General features: G+C 41.8%; 1 protein-coding gene across 2 annotated transcripts in view; it reads right to left on the bottom strand.

The window, feature by feature from the left end:
* Positions 1 to 18669, bottom strand: part of PMS1 (PMS1 homolog 1, mismatch repair system component) — a 131234-nt gene that overhangs the window by 87060 nt on the left and 25505 nt on the right. The window lies entirely within an intron of this gene.

The raw sequence follows: 18669 nt of genomic DNA, 5'->3' as shown, positions 1-18669 counted from the left end.
GCCGCTGAAAAAGGAAAAAAAAGAAAGGACACTGCACCCGCCGAGGTTTGCTTCGTGCCCTGGCTTCCCTTCTTCTTAAAGGGGAGCCCGGGCGCCGACACGACCTGTGACGCGGTGGGGGTGGGCGGAGCTACCTCTCGCCGCAACCCCGGTTCCTCCTGCCTGCTCTGCCTTCCTCCCCTGGCTTCCTCCTCGTGGCTTCTTCCTCCTGCCCTCTGCTGCCGCTGAAAAAGGAAAAAAAAGAAAGGACACTGCACCCGCCGAGGTCTGCTTCTTGCCCTGGCTTCCCTTCTTCTTAAAGGGAAGCCCGGGCGCCGACGCAACCTGTGACGCAATGGGGTGGGCGGAGCTACCTCTCGCCGCGATCCCGGTTCCTCCTGCCTGCTCTGCCTTCCTCCCCTGGCTTCCTCCTCGTGGCTTCCTCCTCCTGCCCTCTGCTGCCGCTGAAAAAGGAAAAAAAAGAAAGGACACTGCACCCGCCGAGGTCTGCTTCGTGCCCTGGCTTCCCTTCTTCTTAAAGGGAAGCCCGGGCGCCGACGCGACCTGTGACGCGGTGGGGGTGGGCGGAGCTACCTCTCGCCGTGACCCCAGTTCCTCCTGCCTGCTCTGCCTTCCTCCTCTGGCTTCCTCCACCTGCCCTCTGCTGCCGCTGAAAAAGGAAAAAAAAGAAAGGACATTGCACCCGCCGAGGTCTGCTTCGTGACCTGGTGGAGAAGAAAACGATGACAGAGTTCAAACAAGAGTGGGATGAACACAAGAGGATTTCTAATCAGAAAATAATGGGTATACATTGAAGGAACTAAGGCCAGTACTGGGCAGGATTGCACAGTCTGTGTCCCTTATATGGACATTCAGTTGAGGAAGGGCTTTAATGGCTTCAATAATTAAGATGGGCTGGAGTGGGCTTTGATGAAGACTCCAATAGATAGAACCTAAGCACACTACCGGGCAGGGCTCTGGGTTTCTGGCCCAGAAATATCTAAGCAAAAGGGCCATTTAAATTAATTTAGGGAGCATGTATGGTTGGGCAGACTGGATGGACCATTCAGATCTTTATCTGCCTTTCATTTACTATGTTATTTTGTTACCAGGAATACTTTAGGTTGCTACCTGGAAGTTAACCAAGCAGTAGTCAATCTTCAAACTGGTGACCAAGTAACCTTTTTGCTGTCCTAAATTTAGCCACTTACTTCACTGATCATCAGTCTGAACATCACCAGTAACCACAGGTTCTAGCCAAGCTTTGCCCTGGCACTAACCTAACAATTTCTGATTGTGGATATCCAAAAGTTTGGAAGGAAAGAGGAGGTGCTGCTGTTGGGAGATTTCAAACCTGCCGGATGTGGACTGGAATGTTCGATCTGCAGAATCGGAAAGAAGTAGGGAGATTATGGATGCCTTTCAAGAGGCTCTGCTCAGACAAATCGTGATGGAACCCACGAGGGAAAAAGCGATATTGGATCTGGTCCTCACAAATGGAGAGAGAATCTCTAATGTTCGAGTGGGTGCTCACCTGGGAAGTAGCGATCATCAAACAGTTTGGTTTGATATAACGGCTAAAGTGGAGAGCACGATACTTAAAGTCCTAGATTTCAAACATACGGACTTTAATGCAATGGGAGAGTACCTGAAGAAAGAGCTGTTAGGACATAAGAGAAGTGGAAAGACAGTGGTCTAAGCTGAAAGGAGCGATAAAAATGGCTACGGACTTTTATGTGACGAAAATAAATAAAAACACGAGAAAAAGAAAGCCGATATGGTTCTCCAAACTAGTGGCGGAGAAAATAAAGGCGAAAGAGTTGGCGTTTGTGAAATATAAAAAAAAACAAGAAGAGGAGTGCAAAAAGGACTACAGGGTGAAACTGAAAGAAGCCAAGAGAAAGTTATGTCTGGCGAAAGCACAGGCAGAAGAACAATGGCTAAAAATATAAAAAAGGGAGACAAATTTTTTTTCTGATATATTAGTGAAAGGAGGAAGATGAAAAATGGAATTGCTAAACTAAAAGATGCTGGGAACCGATATGAGGAGAGTGATGAGGAAAAAGCAAATGTGCTAAACAAATACTTCTGTTCTGTGTTCACAGAAGAAAATCCTGGAGAAGGACCAAGATTGTCTGGCAAAGTTACATGAGAAAATGGAGTAGTTCACGGAGGAGAGTGTTTATGAGCAACTTGAAAAACTGAAGGTGGACAAAGCGATGGGACCAGACAGGATCCATCCCAGGATATTAAAGGAGATCAGAGAGGTTCTGGCGAGTCCTATTAAAGACTTGTTCAACAAATCTCTGGAGATGGGAGTGGTTCCTGGGGATTGGAGGAGAGCGGATGTGGTCCCTATTCACAAAAGTGGTCACAGGGATGAAACAGGAAACTATAGGCCGGTGAGCCTCACTTCGGTTGTTGGAAAAATAATGGAAGTGTTGCTGAAAGAAAGGATAATGTACTTCCTTGAATCTAATGGGTTATAGGATCCGAGGCAACATGGCTTTATAAATCATGCCAAACGAACCTGACTGAATTTTTTGATTGGGTAACCAGAGAGCTGGATCGAGGACATATGCTAAATGTAATTTACTTAGATTTCAGCAAAGCCTTTGATACGGTTCCTCATAGGAGGCTGTTGAACAAACTTGAAGGGCTGAAGTTAGGACCCAAAGTGGTGAATTGGGTTAGAAACTGGCTGTTGGACTGACGTCAGAGGGTGGTGGTTAATGGAAGTCGCTCAGAGGAAGGAAAGGTGAATTGTGGAGTCCCTCAGGGTTCGGTGCTGGGGCCGATCCTGTTCAATATGTTTGTGAGTGACATAAACTACATAAACAAACCCAATCTGTCTTACAATGCATTCCGCAAATCGATCAAAACCGCCCTATTCGCAAAATTCACTGAATAAATCTGTCCCCTCCCTTCACTAGGACTCCCCTCCCTGTAAACGTCTTTCTTCTTCTCTCAAGATGCTCCTCATATATTCAGTTATTCGCTACCCATAGAACTCCAATTCAAATGGAAATTCTAAAGATATACTCAGATACTCATGACCCATGGATCCCAATCTATATGTAACTTTCCCCTTCTACACGATTGCATCATATTGCATCATATTGAGAATTATTGTATGGTACTGTATTTAATCTCAGGTACTGTATTGTACTTAGACTTATAGTATTCAGACTTATTATATTGTACTGTATTTAAACTAGTAGTATTGTACGGTACTGTATTGTATACAGACTCATTGTATTGTATTGTATGTTGACCTACTGTATTGTATTGAGTCCTTTTGTTATTCGCTGAATGTCCAGCCTTCTTACAATGTAAACCGCCTAGAAGTCACCTGACTACGGCGGTATAGAAAAATAAAGTTATTATTATTATTATTATTATTGCTGAAGGGTTAGAAGGAAAAGTGTGCCTTTTTGCAGATGATACCAAGATTTGTAACAGAGTAGACACCGAAGAGGGAGTGGAAAATATGAAAAAGGTTCTGCAAAAGTTAGAGGAATGGTCTAATGCCTGGCAACTAAAATTCAATGCAAAGAAATGCAGAGTAATGCATTTGGGGATTAATAATCAGAAGGAACCGTATATGCTGGGAGGTGAGAAGCTGATATGCACGGACAGGGAGAGGGACCTTGGGGTGATAGTGTCTGAAGATCTAAAGGCAAAAAAACAGTGTGACAAGGCAGTGACTGCTGCCAGAAGGATGCTGGGCTGTATGAAGAGAGGCGTAGCCAGTAGAAGGAAGAAGGTGTTGATGCCCCTGTACAGGTCATTGGTAAGGCCCCACTTAGAGTATTATGTTCAGTTTTAGAGACCGTATCTAGCGAAGGATGTAAGAAGACTTGAAGCGGTCCAAAAGAGGGTGACGAAAATGATAGGAGGCTTGCGCCGGAAGACGTATGAGGAGAGACTGGAAGCCCTGAATATGTATACCCTAGAGGAAAGGAGGGACAGGGGAGATATGATTCAGATGTTCAAATACTTGAAGGGTATTAACGTAGAACAAAATATTTTCCAGAGAAAGGAAAATGGTAAAACTAGAGGACATAATTTGAGGTTGAGGGGTGGTAGATTCAAGAGCAATGTTAGGAAATTCTACTTTACGGAGAGGGTGGTGGATGCCTGGAATGCGCTTCCGAGAGAGGTGGTGGAGAGGAAAACGGTGACTGAGTTCAAAGAAGCATGGGATGAACACAGAGGATCTAGAATCAGAAAATAATATTAAATATTGAACTAAGGCCAGTACTGGGCAGACTTGCATGGTTTGTGTCTGTATATGGCCGTTTGGAGGAGGATGGGCTGGAGATGGCAAAAATGGCTGAGAGGGTTTAGATAGGATGGAGTAAGTTTTAACGGAGATTTCGGCAGTTGGAACCCAAGCACAGTACTGGGTAGAGCTTTGGATTCTTGCCCAGAAATAGCTAAGAAGAAAAAATTAAAAAAATTTAAATTGAATCAGGTTGGGCAGACTGGATGGTCTTTAACTGCCTTCATCTACTATGTTACTATGTTATTTAGGGACAGTTAGTGCTGATATTCAGTGGCACTATCCAGTTAAAGCGCCATGGCATATGAGCAAATAGGCAAGCCCAAATGATTTAACTGGATCAATCACTTTGACTATTGGGCACATTCTTTATTGAACAAGGTCCCATGTTTTCCCCCAGATATATTCCTTTCAAATGGACCAAATCTCACTTATACATCAAACATGCAAAGTTTTTAAAAATTTAATATTTTTATTTGAATTCCAGAAGAATTATATATGCACGTATGTCTGTTTGTTTATGTATGTATTCATTTTCCTCAACAATAGTAGGGTTTTCTTTTTTAACTCAGCAATCAAATAACTGTACTGTCAGTTTAATATGAAGCTGTACCAGTTCAATAAATCCAACCCATCTCTTTTCGGACTGGGGAGTAAATTTTCCTTTTCTGACCCCCTTACCATTTTCACTACTTTCTGGGGGGACTAATCATTCCATTTTTTATGAGTCCCTGGGCTATGGAAACATATTAACACATTTACAGTACCTCCAGTAAATGACTACTCAGCCAACAAGAATCACGCTATCGCTTGTTCTAACCAATTCTAACAGAATAAATCATGGATTCATCAGAAAAATATTTAGATTTTAGTGCAGCTAACCAAACCAAGATATCAACATAAAACCTGATGTTGTTTATTTACGTACATAGGTACAGATATAAATCTTAGCTGCTGATTAATGCAAGGATGTTATTACATTGCCTGACCTGCTGAGAAAGCTATGGAACATGAGAGCTCATTAAATGCATACTTTGTGATACTGGATACTGCTAGTAATTTCTTGGCATGTTTCAAATTAACCAATTACTGTATGGAGAACAGAATTTCTAAGCAAATAATTTCATAAAAGGGATATTTAAAATAAATCTGATGATATAAATCTTACTGTCTACTAGCTTATTTTAGGTGCATCAAGTTTATATTTAAAAAAAGTATTCTACATTTTTTTAATTGTCTTAAATTCACACGTCTTCCTTCTAATCCATCCCAACAGGATAGGATTTAAAGAAAGAGATAATATTACATTCCTAACCCTTGGTTATACACAGATATCAAGCTAAAAATATATATCTCACATATGTATATTTTATAGGTTGCATAAACCTGGTGTCTCTGAAATGCCAAGTCAGAATCTGATTCTAGTGAGCGTGATGACACTGGATAAACTCCCCAGTGAAAGGTACATTATTACATACAGACCATCTTAAATTTGGCTTGAGCTAGTCAAATATCTTAAGTTTGGCTTGAGCTAGCCAAATCTTTGTTTCATTGAGGAACATTCTATTAATAACAAAATACAGTGGAACCTTGGTTTATGAGCATAATTCGTTCCAGAAGCATGCTCGTAAACCAAATTGCTCGTATATCAAAGTGAGTTTCCCCATAGAAAGTAAGGGAAATTCGCTTGATTCGTTCTCCCCCTGAGACCAGCAGCACTGCTCTATCCCCCCGAGAACCGGCATTGCTCCCCCCCCTGCTCAAGAAGGCCCCCCAGCATGATCTGGAATCTCCCCCGCCACGATCCAGCATCCCCCACGCGATCCGGCACCCCCCATGCCGCGATCCAGCACCCCCCACCCACCCGAACACTTCGCTTATCCTCCATCTGGCACCCTGCACCGGCACCAATGCAGTTTCTCCGAGATTCTTGAAGGCCTTGAGCATGCGCAGATGCTCAAGGCCCAGCAAAAAGGACTGCAGATCTTCAGGCACCGGCACCGGCATGTCCTGTGCGTTGGTATTGGTGCCGGGTGCCAGATGGAGGGTAAGCGAAGTGTTTGGGTGGGTGGGGGTGCCGGATCGCGGGGGAAGGCGCTCGTATATCGAGGCAAGCTCAGTTTGCGAGGCACCAATTTTGCAAATGTTTTGCTCGTCTTGCAAAACACTCGCAAACCGGTGCACTCGTAAACCGAGATACCACTGTATATAGAGAAAATATTTGCCTCATCAAACATATTCTCCTTTTAACAGTTTACCTCACAATTTTTCCACTGTGAGTGGAATAGCCACATGGAAAACCAGTTACCCTTCTAATTTTCTAATATTATTTATTATTAGACTTTATTTACTGCCTTTTGAAGAAATTCATCCAAGGTGGTTTATAACAAGAATAGGCAAAGAACAATTATAGGTATAATATTCAAATAATAGCACATAGTATGGCATAGTACGCTACTTACAACATCCATACAATACATAATAAATAATTTTAACAGATAGTATAGGGTATAAATGAAGTAGAACATATAGATAAGACAGAGTAATAGGCTGCAGATCCTCTGCGCCAGTTCAGCATGTTGTGCCACTGTTCTGGGGCTCCTGGGGAAATTTTTGTTCCCCTAACAGGCTCAAAAGCTGTGTGCCATTCCCACCTCCTTGTTTCACTCAACGCAGCATGTGTCACAAGGATGCTCTTCTACTAAGCATCCTTTGCAAACAAGGAAAGATATAGGAGCATTAGAGTCAGAGGACTCCATCCCTTGCACTTTGGAAACAAAATGAGGTGTTTGGGAGAAGTTTGAGAACGTGGAGATCCATAATCAAAAGATATGTCCAAGTCCGTTTTGGGCCTAAATCGCTAGTTGCCCAAAGTCGGCAGTGCCTAAAGTCCATTCACGAAAAATACGTCCAAAATATTTATTTTTCAAAAACTGTCTAATTATACGTCCAGACCACTAAATCATCTATCTTTATACCCCATTCTCGTCCAAAAATTTGTCCAAGTCAAAAACACCCAGAACAAGACCTTTTGGATGTGGGAGGGGCCAGCAAAGTGATGGACTGGACACCCAGACATGGCAACACAGTAGTGGGGCACCTTACAGGGCACTGCTGCGAACTTCATAAAAAGGGTGCCATAAAAACATCTCACTAGAACTCCCTTATAAGTGATGTAGGCAGCTGTCCTGGCCTACCTCGGTAATGAGACCTCGAACGCTATATACTGGTTTCAATAAGTATATATTTATTTAGTCAATCAATAACAGCTTACAGGAATAAATCATTTAGCATATATAGCGTAACAGAAGGCTCAAGTGTATCCAACCCCACAGGAACCCCATGACCCTAGGGGGCATCCCCACGGGATCCCCGCGACCCTAGGGGGCGTCCCCACAGGATCCCCGCAGGATTCCAGTCGTCCCCGTTCCCGTGCAGCTCTCTAGTACTGTTACTACAAAGAGCTTCTGCAAGGTGTTTACAATACATGGGTTCTATACAGAGTTACAGGGGCTTCTGTAGCAGTGTTACAATACAGAGTTATTAAGACCAGCATAATCAATTATCCTACTTATGTTACTGGCACATTGATCGTCCTTCTTATTTGCATATGTTCATATCAAATCAATCGTCCTACCTATATTCACATCAAATGTTAGGTTTACTATTGCAGCTAAATCTATATATATAAAATCGGATGTATGTATGTATGTGCCGCGATCACGCAAAAACGGCTTGACCGATTTGAACGAAACTTGGTATGCAGATCCCTCACTACCCGGGATGATATGTTCTGGGGGTATCGCGGCCAACCTGCACACCTGGGCGGAGCTACAAACAGAAAATCATATTTCACCCATTCATGTCAATGGAAAAAATGTAAAAACTGCCTCCGCAAAACCGGCTTGCCCGATTTGAACGAAACTTGGTATGCGGATCCCTCACTACCTGGGGTGATATGTTCTGGGGGTCTCACGGCCCACCTGCACATGTGGGCGGAGCTACAAACATAAAATCAGATTTCACCCATTTATGTCAATGGAAAAAATGTAAAACAGCTGCCAACGCAAAAACGGCTTGCCCGATTTGAACAAAACTTGGTATGCAGATCCCTCACTACCTGGGGTGATATGTTCTGGGGGTATCGCGGCCAACCTGCACACCTGGGCGGAGCTACAAACAGAAAATCAGATTTCACCCATTCATGTCAATGGAAAAAATGTAAAAACTGCCTCCGCAAAACCGGCTTGCCCGATTTGAACGAAACTTGGTATGCGGATCCCTCACTACCCGGGATGATATGTTCTGGGGGTCTCGCGGCACAACTGCACACGTGGGCGGAGCTACAAACATAACTTCAGATTTCACCCATTCAAGTCAATGGGAAAAATGTAAAAAGCTGTGGGACCGATTTGAACTAAACTTGGTATGCTGATCCCTCACTACCTGGGTTGTTATGTTCTGGGGGTCTCGCGGCCCACCTGCACACGTGGGCGGAGCTACAAACAGAAAATCAGATTTCACCCATTCATGTCAATGGAAAAAATGTAAAAAGCTGCCATTCTCACAGTAATTCAAAAACGGCTTGACCGATTTGAACGAAACTTGGTATGCAGATCCCTCACTACCTGGGGTGATATGTTCTGGGGGTCTCGCGGCCCACCTGAACATGTGGGCGGAGCTACAAACAGAAAATCACATTTCACCCATTCATGTCAATGGAAAAAATGTAAAAAGATGCCATTCTCACAGTAATTCAAAAACGGCTTGATCAATTTGAACGAAACTTGGTATGCAGATCCCTCACTACCTGGGGTGATATGTTCTGGGGGTCTTCCGGCCCACCTGCACACGTTGGCCGAGCTACAAGCAGAAAATCAGATTTCACCCATTCATGTCAATGGAAAAAATGTAATAAGCTGTGGGACCGATTTGAACGAAACTTGGTATGCAGATCCCTCACTACCTGGGGTGATATGTTCTTGGGGTCTCGCGGCCCACCTGCACACGTGGGCGGAGCTACAAACAGAAAATCAGATTTCACCCATTCAAGTCAATGGAAAAAATGTAAAAAGCTGTGGGACCGATTTGAACGAAAATTGGTATGCAGATCCCTCACTACCGGGGGTGATATGTTCTTGGGGTCTCGCGGCCCACCTGCACACGTGGGCGGAGCTACAAACAGAAAATCAGATTTCACCCATTCAAATCAATGGAAAAAATGTAAAAAGCTGTGGGACCGATTTGAACGAAACTTGGTATGCAGATCCATCACTACCTGGGGTGATATGTTCTGGGGGTCTCGCGGCCCACCTGCACACGTGGGAAGGGTGTGTTCACCCAATAATGTATATGTTCTTGCTCCTGGAGGTGAAACTAAAAATGTTGTTTATAATCAAGTTTTGTGTTAGTTGTATTGTATTCATTTTGTCAAATATTTCACATTATAATTTGAATATTGTACTTTTTATAAAGTAAAAAAATATTTTCATTCACCACTATAAAGTATCTTTATTTGAATCCATTTACAGTGTTATTGCTATAATTAAATACCCGTGCAACGCCGGGCCATCAGCTAGTATACTATATTTACACATCTCCTAAGGAGTTTTGGCCTATTCAACTAAATATAGTCTATATACATGTATCTGTATCATGTTTGTGTTTATTTTTGAAGTTTCTTCCTCAGAGTCTAGTTTTCTGGGCTTCAGCCCTTGGTTTATTTATATCATTTTGTGTTCTTCCTATTGAGTTCCTGATTTGGAGGGGGGAAAAGGAGGGGACTAGCCAACTGTCTGCTCTATGTTGTTTTATTGGCTAAAGTAGCCTATGAAGAGAATGATCTTTATCCATTTCTTGAACTTTCCGATATCCTTTTTCTAATTTTAGTTCCTTCGGGAGGGCATTCCACCACATTGGAGCCATCACCGAGAACATTCTTTTCCTGACGCTTTTGTATTTGATGTCTCTGAAGGAGGAAATTTCCGGCTCGAGCGTAGTGCACGCGTTGTTGTGTGCTGTCGTAATCTGGCCACTAGATATTGTGGTTCAGAGAGATGAACCACAGAGTGTGTCAGCAGTAGGATCATGAATTTCACCCTGCTTTCAATCAGGAGCCAGTGTAGTTCTTTCAATAGCGGGGTGCTTTCATGTGCAATTTTTCCAGCAGAAATCTTGCTGCAGCATTTTGTACCATTTGAATCTGTTTAATCATGTATTTTGGGACACCCAGTAAGATTGCATTGAATAGTCATAAATTAAGAGTACCAGGGTTATTATTACGTTGGACATCGCTTGGCGGGTAAGGTAGGGTTTAAGTCCTCTGGCCTAATAGAGTTTGCCATATGCATTTTTCATGATGCATTTGATCTGTGTTGTCATGTCTAGGTTTGGAGTCAACCATACCCCTAGGTTTCTCACCCCATCCATGGAAGATTTCATGGTATTGCCATTCAATGTTAGTTGGTATTTTGGGCTATTTCCTCCCCATTTGTTAATTAGTAATAGTTACGTTTTCTCCTTGTTGGCTACTAGTCCAAGTTTCCAAGTTTATTATATAGTTTGATTAATCGCCTAATCTACATTCTAGGCGATATACAAAATGCTTACAAATATCTAAAAACATAGGTAAATTATTACATAGACATACAATGTTTCAAAAACAAACAACAACAACAAAAAAATAAAATAAAAAAATTCATAAATACAATATAGAAACAACAGGTAGATTATTTAAAGGTTACAATCTGTATTAAGTTTAATATATGAAGCCATCCAAAGATTTTCCCCAGGCATGTTTTGATCTTTTGTTTAGTTTTCACATTTTGCTTCTTTAGCGAAATGATCAGTTGGATTGTCATCCTCATAGATGTAGCATTCCCACCCCAGTTTTCTGATGAAATTCCTCAGCGGTTCAATGAAGATGTTGAAGAGCATGGGTGACATGGCTGATCTCTGTGGTACCCCTATGTCAGTTTCTTTCTAGTAGCTTGTATTCCCCTGACATTCTACTCTCGTTAGTCTTTTTGTTAGAAAGGAGTCTATCCAAGCTATGACATTTTCTTTAAGGCCCAGGGCCATGCACCTTGATTTTAGTAGCGTGTGTTGGACAAGGTCGAAGGCTGCGGAGAGGTTCAGGGATCCCAGTAGCACATCCTCTCCTTTAACATGGTGTTTGAGAACCGAGTCCTGTACTGCTACTAGCACGGTTTCTGTGCCCAGTTGTCTTCTGAATCCCGATTGAGCCTGGTCGATTAGTTTAGAGATCCACGGTTGGTGGGCTACCAGTCTGTAGTTTGAGAGGGCGTATTGGTCTTTTTCTTTATTTTTTAAGAACAGGTTTGGCAACTAAGAGTTTCCATTTAAGTGGGATTTGACCCAACCGTATTGATTTATTGATGATGTCCGTGAGGTAGGAGAGTCCTGGGCCTTCGAGTTCCCTTATCTTTTTTAAGAGGAAATCTTTCCTTTCTTTTCTTGATGTATGTTCTGTTGATTCTAGTCCAGCTTTTCTTAGCTTCCTCATCATTGTCTGATCTCCATTTTCTTTCGAGCTTTCTTTTCTCTCTTTTCAGCCTCATGATTTCTTCCGAGAGGGTGAACCCTTCCTTTCTTTTGTTTGGTTTCTGTAGTTTTAATGGTGCTACTTCTTCTAGGCTTCGGTCCAGTGCTTTGTCCCAGAGTCTTACTTGTTCTGTGAGGCTTGTGGTCTTGGTTATTTTGGTTTCCATGAGATGTGTTTCCAGTCTGTTTTTGAATTTGCTGCTGTCAATGATTCCTCTCCCCATTCTTGGTCTTGTTCCATTTTTGTTTGATTGTTTTATGGTATCTGGTGTATGTGTGGGGGTGTATTTGTATATATTTTGTGTTTGTATGTATAAGGGAGGTGTATTTGAATATTGTTTGTGTGTGTATGTATAAGGGGGATGTATTTGTATATGGTTTTTATGAGTGGGGAAGTATTTGTATACTGTTTGTATGTAGGGATGTGGGGTGTATATGTATATCATTTGTGTGTAAGGGATGGGAGATGTATTTGTATACTGTTTGTGTGTATGTGGTGGAGTGTGTTTGTATATTGTTTGTGTTTGTGAGGGGGTGTTTGTATATTGTTTATGTGGGGAGTGTATTTGTATATTGTGTATGCATGCATTTATGTGTAGGGGTGTATTGTGTAGGGGTGCATTTATGTGTATGCATTCATTTATGTGTAGGGGTGTATTGTTTGTGCTTGTATGTGGGAGAAGTATTTGTATATTGTTTGTGTGGGGGTATTTTTATATTGTGTGGTATATTTGTATATTGTTTGTGTGTGAGGGTGTTTGTTAATAGTTTGTGTGGGGGTGACTGTATACTGTTAATGTGGGGGTATGTTTCTATATTGTTTGTGTGTGGTGTGTTTCTATTCAGCTGTGTGTGTGGGGGGGGGGGTGTTTGCATGTTGTGTGTGGTTTGTGTGGGGTGTGTTTCTATATTGCTTCTGTGGGGGGTGTTTGCATATTGTGTGTGGTTTGTGTTTCGATATTGTTTCTATGTGGGGGTTGTTTGTATATTGTGTGTGGTTTGTGTGGGGTGTGTTTCTATATTGTTTCTTTGTGGGGGGGTTGTTTGTATATTGTGTGTGGTTTATGTAGGGTGTGTTTCTATATTGCTTCTGTGGGGGGGTGTTTGCATATTGTGTGTGGTTTGTGTTTCTATATTGTTTCTATGTGGGGGTTTGTTTGTATATTGTGTGTGGTTTGTGTGGGGTGTGTTTCTATATTGTTTCCATGTGGGGGTTTGTTTGTATATTGTGTGTGTGTTGTTTGTGTGGAGTGTATTTCTATATTACTTGTATATATAGTGTTTATGTGTGATCTATATATTGTGTTTGTGCATGGGGTGTATTTGTATATTGCTTATGTGTGTTTGTATATATGTGCGTGGGGGTGTCTAGATTGTTTGTGTGTTGGAGCGGGGTCAATATGGTCTGTGTGGGATATGTGTCTTTTTTTTTTTACACACCTTATTTAACCAGAACAAGATACTAGAGTTCTTCTAACTCCGTTCTTTAAGTTTGGTAATGATCTTATCCCCTGAAGCATAAGAAGATCTCATAGCTTTCACTGCAACCAAGATAAAAATAATAACCCTACAAAAATGACTAATAATAACCTAAAATGCAGAATAACTGTTGCACTTCTATTCTTTCTTATGTCATGTGTAGTAGTCTCTAGGTAGAAGGATGTTGAGCTTACAATTAACTATAACATTTTGAAAGTGGTATAATGCCGTATCTACCTTCAATAAAAATAGAACAAGTTCTTTATTCAATATGCTTTCAAGGAACATGGTGATGAAAGAAGGAAAACAATATATTTAATCTAACCACACTGGCAAGGAGAATAACATTATCAGCATTCAAAGAATTTCTGGACAAGAAACCTTCAGAAAATGGCTTAGCCACCCTCTTATCCAAAGCAAAAGAACAGGACATTAACAGCTAATCTTCCAAAACTATTAGCAACAACATTTTTATTGATGAAAAATACAAACATAGTTCTGAAGAAAAAAGAAAGTTTTTATCTTTGTATATTAAGAACTACAGACACAAGAAACTGTTATCAAATTTTGTTTGATAATGCCACAGTTACATAAATCTCTCTCACTGCTGCTGCTGAAACAAATTTAATCTCATAACATACCAAAGTGAAATAGTTATTTATTTCTTTGTCCTACAGGACAAAATTCTGGCCTGGTATTTATGATGCATCAGGACTGCAGTTTTACACTCTTTTTCAATGAGAGGCTAGAGAAACTGGGCCTCTTCTCCCTTGAAAAGAGAAGACTGAGAGGGGACATGATCGAAACATTCAAGATATTGAAGGGAATTAACTTAGTAGAGAAAGAGAGATTGTTCACTCTCTCCAAGGTGAAGAGAACGAGAGGGCACTCGCTAAAGTTAGAAGGGAATAGATTTCGTACAAACGTAAGGAAGTTCTTCTTTACCCAGAGAGTGGCTGTTATAGGGGAAAGCGCCCTTCAGGGATTCAAGACAAGGTTAGATAAATTCCTACTGGAACAGAACATACGCAAATAAGGCTAGACTCAAATAGGGCAATGGTCTTTAACCTAAGGGCTGCCGCGTGAGTGGACTGCTGTGCATGATGGACCACTGGTCTGACCTAGCAGTGGCAAACCTTATGTTCTTATGATCTCTGAAAAACACTGGCATTCAAAGCATCCATTTTGCTTATATTACATTTACTTATTCTAGGAACTATAAAAACAAAACACCTGTATATATTAACTCAAGTCAGGGTATATTTCTGGCACAGAGAAAACATGGTTCACATTCTTTAGGTTCCTTCAACTGAAGCACAACTCATTGGCGACCTCTTGAGTTCAAATACATTTCTGTTCTGGAAAAACTATAATATTCAATAGTTAAGTTCATGGTCAGTCAGCCTTAACCAGAACAGTCGTAATACGAAGCATGGACTTAATGAGCAAAATTCACAAACAGTCGATACTGTGGCAAATACTGAAACTGTTAATTAATCTACAACATCTGTATTTTCACTATGAATTAGACTGATCTGTTCTCTTGTTTTGTTTCTTTAATATTGCCCTTAGAGTTAACATACTGCAATAGCAGAACAGCAGAGAGAGGATTATTTTATAATAGGCTGCTTATGTAAGGAACCCAAAAAGATTCTTAATTAACTCTATTTTAAAAAGACAATGCAGGTGCTTATGTGTTCCTATAAAAATCTGCTTCCAGAAACAGCTTCAACAAATACCCATGCACAAATTTGCATCTTCTCTGAAAAAAAGTGTAAATGTGAACATGTAGATCACAGCTCTGCTCCAAGTCCAACCCAATTATGCCCACAGTAATACCTACATACAAATTGCATAAAATAACTGTAGAGGAGTAACCTAATTGTTAGTACAGTGGGCTGAGAACCTAGGAAACCGAGTTCAATTCCCACAGCAACTCCTTGTGACAATGGACAAGTTGCTTAACCCTCCTTTACTGCAGGTAGAAATTTTAAATTCTGAGCCCACTAGATTAGAGAAATTACCTGCATTTAATAAATGTAAATCGCTTTGACTGTACCACAGAATGGCAGTATATTATATCCATGACCCTTTACCCTTTATCCCCTTCAATGCACCTAGGGCAGGGGTGTCAAAGTCCCTCCTCGTGGGCCGCAATCCAGTCAGGTTTTCAGGATTTCCCCAATGAATATGCATGAGATCTATTTGCATGCACTGCTTTCATTGTATGCTAATAGATCTCATGTATATTCATTGGAGAAATCCTGAAAACCCAACTGGATTGCGGCCCTCGTGGAGGGACTTTGACACCCCTGACCCTAGGGGGTAAGTCTATAAAGTGAAGCAGCTATTTTCTGAGGACAGCAGGATACATAGAAGGCATTTTCAAAAGAGTATCCAAGTCAGAATGTGCACTAAGAATCTTTGGCCATTCATGGTGACCACCAATCACTTGTCAATCATGCAACAGCGCCATTTATACAATCTCGGCATCAAGAAAGGTAGGTGCCAGATATGTAGGCCAGGGTTTTTAAGACCTACATTTCCGGCGCCTATCTTTCATGTGAATCGCGCCTACGGAGGTGCTTTATGATGCCTAATGCCACGTCTGGCGTTAGCCATGCCTACAGTGTCATGAGGTGTCGTAAAGTGCCTCCATAGGTGCAATGCAGGTGCCATTTTTTAGGCACCTTGAATTTGTTTTTTTAAACTGTTTTTAAATGGCAGCTTGCACGTAACTTGGGCACTATGTATGTAATATCATGTAAACAATTTGTTTTAGACCAGGGGTGTCAAAGTCCCTCCTCGAGGGCCGCAATCCAGTCGGGTTTTCAGGATTTCTCCAATGAATATGCATGAGATCCATTTGCATGCACTGCTTTCATTGTATACTAATAGATCTCATGCATATTCATTGGGGAAATCCTGAAAACCCGACTGGATTGTGGCCCTCGAGGAGGGACTTTGACACCCCTGGTCTAAAACAAACGCTTTACATGATATTACATACATAGGTTTATAAAATAAAATAAAAAAACACATAAACATAAGTAAGCAAGTCCTCAGAAAATCAGCAATAGGAAAAATCAATAGAAATAGAAAGAGAAAGTGCAATATCCCTCTGTACTATACACAATATAAAGACAGTAGATGTAAATTTCAAAAACTGATATATTACAATCAATATATTAAAAATTGACACGTTGTGTTATCTCTCCCTCCCTCTCATATACCCTCCATTTTCAACATCTCTCTCTTCCCCCTCTTCTTCCCTTGCAAACTTTGTCCAACATCTCTCTTCTCCCTTCCTCCATACAGCATTCTCTCCCTTTCTCTGCCATATCCAACATTTCTCTCCCCCTCTTTTGTGCCCTAGGTCAAACATCTCTTCCTTCCTCCTTTCCACCATAATTTTAAACATTTCTCCCTCTCTCCCCATACACCCTTATTCCCAATTTCTTCCTCTCTTGCCCCCTTCCTTGCAGTCTATCTCCCTCCCTTCTACCCTTCTTCATTCCCAAGCCTGCACCTGCCCTCAATGGCTAGTTCAACCCCAGGAGGAGGAACTGTGCTTGCTCTCACACTGAGAACAGCCCTGGGCAGTGACTCCATGCAGTCAAGACCAGGGGTCCCCCTGGCTACACTAAATGAGTTGGTTCTACTACATGCAGATTGAGGCCTGTGCAAAATTGTGTCCACACTGTCCTGTTGCAGGACAATCAAAATTAGAAACTGTCATGTCCTTTGGACACCTCCAGCCTATCCTGCTCTCCTGTTGGAGGCACTTCAGAAGGGACAACTCAAAGCCACAGTGGCTGACTCCTCAATTGCCAAACCCAGCTTCAATTGCTTCACATAACTACTAAACCACATGGCGCTCCAGGCTATTCCCGAACCAGCCATGGCATCATGTTCCTACTCCAGTAGAAGACAAATCCTAGGACTTATCCGCAATGGGAGCTTACTCCTTCACTCACCACTTCTGGCAGCAGAGATCCTCTGTGTCAGCCCTCCTTGGCCCCACAGTACACTCTTATACTGCAGCTTAAGGGAGGGATTAGAAAACAATCCTGGAGTAGCCTCCAGGTAGCTGGACCCTGATTATCTTTTTCTCCATCTGTTCAGGGTATTTTTCTTTCTATTGCCTTCAATATAAATGGTGCTCCAGGCTTTTCCTAATTTTATTTTCAAAAGTAGAAGCCCATGATAATGGGAGACTAATCCGACCCCAGGGCAGCTCAGGCCAAGAAAAGAGACCAGATTCCTCCAGGTATCCCCTTAGGCAGGGATCTCAAAGTCCCTCCTTGAGGGCCGCAATCCAGTCGGGTTTTCAAGATTTCCCCAATGAATATGCATTGAAAGCAGTGCATGCACATAGAGCTCATGCATATTCATTGGGGAAATCCTGAAAACCAGTCTGCCTCCCATGGGCTGAATATTGGGCCCATTACCTATAAGTTCTGGACTGGTATGGTGGGGCAGTAAGGAATTGTTTGCACAACGTAGGAAAAAGAGTAATACGGAGCTTGGTGGAGAAAGTGACTGCTGGGGCTGGGGGGAAGGGAGAGGAGCAGAAAATATGTGCTACAGAATGGGGGAGTACAATGAGGGGAAGATTCTCAAACTTTACGGTAAAAACCAAGCCACTGTCGCAGCCATTATTGTAACGATTTCAAAAAGGTGAGTCATTCTCAAACAAATACGCATGCAAATGAAGTTGGCAGAGAGTAGCGGAGGCTCACAAAATTTACATGAGATGAGTCTCTGGTGATAGTGATTGGCACATAAACAGAATAGACCACGAAAGAGGCATAAATGTGCGCATGTGCTGGGAAAAGCAACACCATAAGCACATATATTATGTACATGCCTTATTGGAGCATGATACATGCACACATCATAGGCACATGACACATGCAGCTGTGGGAGGAAAGACTATAATTTATAGGAATCATGCAATTATAATTTTTTTTCATGAGCCACAGTCAACACACGCTAGATATGCGCTTTCACAGTACCAGCACTCCCGGACCAGCTGCCGCTGCGCTTGAAGAATCACTCAACAATGATGAAGAATCACCCGGAGTGCTCGTTTAAATAATAATGAACCCATTTGAATGGAAGAATCAGATTTCTAGGAAGCTCGGAAAAGACCACAGTAAGCTGTTCTGAAAATCCACCACTAAAATACATACATGCTAAACTGGCTGAAGCTGGTTTAGTGACCATGTTAAAGGCAATGTTAAGTTTTGAGAATCTCGCCCTGAGTCTCTTCTCCAGTCAATTTCGCAGTAGGTAACAGGCGAGAGAGATTTAAGAAAATTGTGAAGCATATTTTTTGTTTGTGTGTGTTGCATTGTATA

The sequence above is a fragment of the Geotrypetes seraphini genome, chromosome 5, assembly GCF_902459505.1.
Source record: "Geotrypetes seraphini chromosome 5, aGeoSer1.1, whole genome shotgun sequence".
Lineage (NCBI taxonomy): Eukaryota > Metazoa > Chordata > Amphibia > Gymnophiona > Dermophiidae > Geotrypetes > Geotrypetes seraphini.
The sequence above is the reverse complement of the archived record's forward strand: the minus strand, read 5'-3'. Positions and strand labels throughout refer to the sequence as shown.